Source organism: Vombatus ursinus, unplaced genomic scaffold, assembly GCF_900497805.2.
Source record: "Vombatus ursinus unplaced genomic scaffold, bare-nosed wombat genome assembly UNPS02014812.1, whole genome shotgun sequence".
NCBI lineage: Eukaryota > Metazoa > Chordata > Mammalia > Diprotodontia > Vombatidae > Vombatus > Vombatus ursinus.
The window spans coordinates 8,582,716-8,588,548 of NW_020954590.1; the positions used below are offsets into that span (position 1 = coordinate 8,582,716).

The 5,833-nt window shown below is 38.0% G+C and overlaps 1 pseudogene; it reads left to right on the top strand.

The window, feature by feature from the left end:
• Window positions 1-2,406: 2,406 nt before the first annotated feature.
• Window positions 2,407-5,833, top strand: part of LOC114053833 — a 5,570-nt pseudogene continuing 2,143 nt past the window's right edge.

Here is a 5,833-nt window from a genome sequence, read left to right on the forward strand (position 1 = left end):
AAAATAACCCTGTATAATATTTGCTACAAGTTCTATTGTCCCAATTTTACATATGAAGAAACTAAGATTCAAAGCCTAGTTGACTTGCCACACAGTTTGTAATCAGGACTTTAACCCAGATCAGCCTCACTCCAAGGCAAGCACTCCACCATGCTGCCTCTCCCATTGATTTACAAACAGCTCCAGAGAGACAAATAACTCTATAGACTTCAATAGACACAGTAAGTGATATTGATAACAATGACCCTGAGTCATAAGGAAAATATATATTCATTTATTATGTTTAGTATCCTTTGTTTAACAGTAAGGTGCAGAAAATAGACCAACATTGAAGTCCAGACGACTTGGATTTAAATCCTGCCTCTGACACCTACCATGAGCAAGTCAGGTAACCTCTCAATTTCCCCAGGTAACTCTCTGCGTGTGTTAAATGTCTCATAATTTGCACTGGTGGAAGAAGTCTCAACAGCAGGAGCTTTTGCCGATGAAATCAGAGATCTAAATCTGGGGGAGATGGGGAGATGGGGAGAGGTGAGAGAAGAGAATTCTCTATCCAAGGAGCCAGAGGTATATGTTATACATTTTAGAAATATTTAATTCTCAAAGAGTTATAATTCTCATGTTATGAAGTTCTGAGGTATTGAAAGGTAAGCCATCAGCTGTCAAATCCAGTTGCATTGCTCTGCCTAAATGGCCACTTCCTAAGAGTTCCAAATAGCTGAGAGTTTAACCATAGCTACACAGGCTGAGAAACTGGATTAGGAAGAAAGCATTAGTTTTCAAATACTGAAACTAGACAGTTCTCAGTCATCTTTCACTCCAGTAATCTCCTAGATAAAAATTTATCCCAACAATTTAACATAGCTATCCTTTGGTTGCTTGCATAGCTTGCCACAAGTGCAGGAAAATGTATGTCACAGAGATGTTTTCCTCAAAGGAGGGGAAGGGAGGGGAGGGAAAGCCTTTTGCAGAGAGCAATGCTGGGGATATGCTTTGGCTTTGAGAAGTATCATGACCCCCATCCTATCTCACATCCCCCCTAGATGAGATATACTTGCTTTCTTTTTCACTTATTCCTTAAGATCACCTGCCAAATGGAAGATCTGTCATGATTGAAAGGAGCCAATTATGTTATATAGTGTCATGTTGTTAAATTAAAATCACATTTACCTAAGTTTAAAAAATAAATAGCTCATCACCCATGGAAAACAGTTCTATTCTTTGGCTTACTTACCTGCCATGCCCCAGAAAGAGTTACAAATCAGCAAGTATTCTTTGTATGTACATAAGAGACCACTGTATAGAGTAAGGTACAGTTGAGATATTCATTGAATGAAGATTTGTCTGCTGTCACAGCTGCAGAGCTGTGTCAACCCTGCCACCTTATGGAAAAGATCAGAAATACCAGAAGTACTAGTTAGAAGAATTGGCATTTGAACACTGACTCCTAAACCAGGTCCTAAACCTTAACAATTTTATGAGAACAGAAAGTTTACAACCCAACTTATTCTATGTCCCCATACAACAGAAGTCCTGCTCATCTTCTTGGAGTTCTCATTCTTGGTTTCAATCAATATGCATCAATGAGTAACAATTAGCAACAAATAAACATGCATTTAATAAGTACTTACTATGTGTCAGGAACCGTGCTAAATGCTAGGGATACAAAAAAGGGTAAAAACACAGTCCCTCAAGGACTTATATTCTAATTGAGAGAGACAATATGCAAATAATTATGTATATATAAGATATACAAAATAAATTGGATGTAATGTTAGAGGGATGATGCTAGCATTAAGGAGGACAGGGAAAGTCTTACAGAAGGTGGGATTTTAAATGAGACTATGAAGGAAGCCAGCTAAGCATGGGAATGGCAAGGAGGCAGAAGCACATTCCAGGCATAGGGATAGTCATTAAAAAGGCGTAGAGTCAGGAGTGGCACACACCTGTGATCTCTGCTGTGGAGGAGATGAGGTTAGCAGATGCCTTCAGTTTGGTAGTTCTGAGTTGCAGCAGGCTAAGTTGATTGTCTGCCATAAGTTCAACAATAAGGTGGGGAAGGGAAGGGAAGGGAAAGGAAAAGGGAAAGGGGAAGAAAGGGAGATGGGAGGGAGGAAGGGAAAAAAGAAGGGAGAGAAGAAAGGAGGGAAAGGGAAGGAAAGGAAGGAAAAGAGGAAGGAAGAAAGAGAAAGAAAAAAGAAAGAAGGAGGGAGGGAGGGAAGGAAGGAAGGAAGGAATGAAGGAAGGAAGGAAGGAAAGAAGGAAGGAAGGAAAAAGAAAGAAATTCTTATGGCTGTCTGAGTCATAACAACAGTAACTAATATGTATGTATTAGGCCCATTCTTCACAACTCCAACGCTTCTGAGGCTCTGGCTGAAGCATCACACACTAATATGTAGTTAGAGAATGAAGATTACAGGTGAGACAAGTCAACTTTTTATGTATTCAAATAAAAACCACAAGTCAAGTAAAATGAGAGAAAATAAGGCAAGGGGAACTAATTTAGTGTTGCTTAGAATTAATTTAATTACAGCCCCACACTGTTACTGGAATTAGGGGGCTTCCCAAACCCACCCATTTTTTGCTTTCTTTAGTTTTTATTCATTAGAATAAATTAGAATTAAATCATTGTGAATAACACTTTATTGAAATAGGGACTGAGACACTCTGAGAAGAGCCCAAGCTTGCTATATAAAACAGTACATTGGAGATCTTAGACAGAATGAAGGTTTGCTTACTGTACAGCTCTGCCATCTTATGGAAAAGATCAGAAGTTCCTGAAGTGTTTGACTATTTTTAACTTTTAAAATTTCTTCTTATTTTTTCTATTAAGAAGCATTTATTTATCTCTTTCCCTCCTGCCTTCCCCTTCCCCCTCCATGGACAAAGGAAAAACAAAAACAGAATCTCAAAGTCCATTTGACTTTATTTTTAAATGAAGATCTGTTGATCAGATAGCATGGTAATAAAATGATTTCCCTTCCTGTATATTTCTGCCAGGTTTTAACTTCCTCAGTTTAAACCAGCAGAAATTTCAGCAAGTCTATTGATATTTAGAAGCTCCTCTACCCCATACAACCCTTGACAAAAATGTTTCTGCTTTTCTGATACTGGTACTCGTCAAGTTTCATCAAGAATATGTTGGGGGATGTCGAATGTGGGTCTGGCTTTCCACAGTGCTTTAACCACCAGGCAGTAAGACTTGATGATGAATCTTCTTCTTCTGTATGAATTTGAGACAAGCAAGCTCTCCATGAATTGGGAAAGTCATATTGACTCATTTATGGAACACTTTTATGTGACTTTTGATGGGCTGTGGGAAATAACTGTCTTTTTTCCTTGTAAACTCGTATCTAGATTTGTTTGCACAGTTTGCTTTTTATGTGATGTGTGTGGATGTGTGTGAGTGTATGTATCTGTGTCTGTGTGTAATACCACGTATATTATACTCACATTCAAATATGAACAGAAAATGTTATGTATGGAAATACTATGTGCATATTTTTATGTCTCTATGGACTCCTTGATTCTGGGTACAACGGAACGTTAAGTTAGAGTAACAGAACTATTCTTTTCAACTATGAATAAAATCTACCTTGAAGTAGAAAGTGGTTGTTGCTGTTTTCAGAATGCTAACACATTTGATGTTGTTGTTGTTGTTTCCCACCCCCTCTCCCCCATACTTACGTGTATCGGTATGAAAGGAAAATGCTTTAGGCAGAAACTGAACATAACCATAGTCCACAACTTAAATACCAGGTGAATGTTTTGTATTTTAAATGTTTTCCACTGCCCTGGGTTATTTTCTAAAAATGTTTTATCCTGTGTCAAAATAAGCATTATATATTAGAAAAAGGAGATCCATGATTCCTTTGGTTTGTGGGAATTCTCAATGAAGAAATTCTCTAACTCCCCTCTACCAATGCGGATAAGTAACTGCTCTAAATCTTATGATTTTAGGGGGTGGTGCTACTCTCTGAGTCACTAAAAGTGCCTTAAGTGACTTGTCCAGGGTCATATAGACATTATGTATCAGAGGTGAGATGTGAACCCAGGTCTTAATGACCATATGCACTAGCTCTCTTATCCACTATTGCCACTTTGCTTCTCTACATGTTATTAGCAATAATCATACATTATTAGTAGTAATAATAATAATTTACATTTATAAAGGACTTTAAAAGTTACAAAGCTTTCTTCACAACAATTCTGGCAGGGATATAGTTCAACTTCCCCCACTTTAAAGATAAAAAGAGATAGAGAGGCGATATTCTGGGAAGAATCAGAACCTAGGCCTCCTACATCTGACACCAGGTTTCCTTCATAGTCAAGGTTTCAAGGAACCAAGTTGGTGTTTTCCACCACCCTTATTGCTATGACAATAAGATCACAAGGTCCAAAAGTCCAACTGTATGATGTATATGATTTAGAGCTGAAAGGGATCTAAGAGAATAAATGTTTTATCTCAAGTTGTCATTTAATTTATCTAGAGTTGTCTACCCTCTTTATGATAATAAATATCACCTTTCTTTTCAAACTCTGAAAACTGAATTTTCAAAAATCTTTCTGAAATGTCAGAATATCAAAATAAAAGGACAGCTGATTAAATATAAAATAGCATTTAGGTTGTGCTGTTTTTCTTCAAATATTTTTTATTTAAAATCTGAATGCAAGTCTTTGTACATACTGAATGACAATAAAATGAGAGAGATTGATGAAGATGATAATTAGTAAAATATCTTTATTTGAATTGAAAGAAAAGTTTAAAAAGAAACCTTTTACATTAAATATACAGAATAAGGTAAATATTAGACTTTATCTGTTTTCTAAGGACCTATAGCTAATTACAGAAAGGCCCATAACCAATAGGCTATATACTAGAGGAGGAATTCTCTGGCCATAGCCACCCATGAAAAAAACAAAAATTCAAAATACTCCTAACTCCTGTGTAGCCCCCTTCCACTTCCACAGTTTTTGGTGGCAAAGCCATGGAAAGGGGAGCAGAGGAAGCTACAAAGTGCATAGGTGACCTATATATGTTAAATAGACATATAAATAATTCTTTAGTTTCAAAGAAAACCTATTTTGGATGATTAGTCTACATTCAGATTTGAGAGAACTGGGGGAAAGTGTTGGAAGGCAGGACCTGTAGGGGTGGCAGTGGTAATTGGGGGTAGGGTGAGGAACAGGAATCAAATTCCACCAATGGAAAGGGGATGTTCCAGGCTAGGGCCTTCTAAACAAGATCTCCTAGAGATAAGAGAATGCATCAGGGACCTCATAGAAAGTTTCATTCAAGAAAAATGGGTACCTCAGGGAACATTCTGCTCTGGGCAAGGGAGGTATTTCTTGGGACCACGGCCTCTAAGCAAGCATAAGGGAAAAAGGAGAGAGGCTCAACTTTTCTTTCCAATCTGGCTCTCCTCTAACTTGGAGTTAGGTGAAGGAGTGTAAGTCTAGCTTTGCATGCTCTCTCTGTCTCTCTCTGTATTATGCATGTGTACGTGTATGTGTGAGTATAATATGTAACCTAAGCCTCAAAGGCCATTGATATGGGCCTCACTCCTCACTGGAAGAAATTGATTGTTCAATGCTCCCTGCTTTCATGAGGGACAGAGTTGCTGAAAGCTGGTAAGAAGAGACATACTGATCTTCCAACTTAAAGTTTCAAGAGAGAAGACACACAAGTCCAACCTCCCTTCAACCTCAAGAGGGAGGAAGATTCTGGGAAGAAGTCAACATGTATAGGAGCTGGCCCTTTGGTCTTGTCCCTATTACCAGTTTTCTTCAAGGAATTTTCCCTTGGGAGATATGGGACACTCTCTCTCTCTCT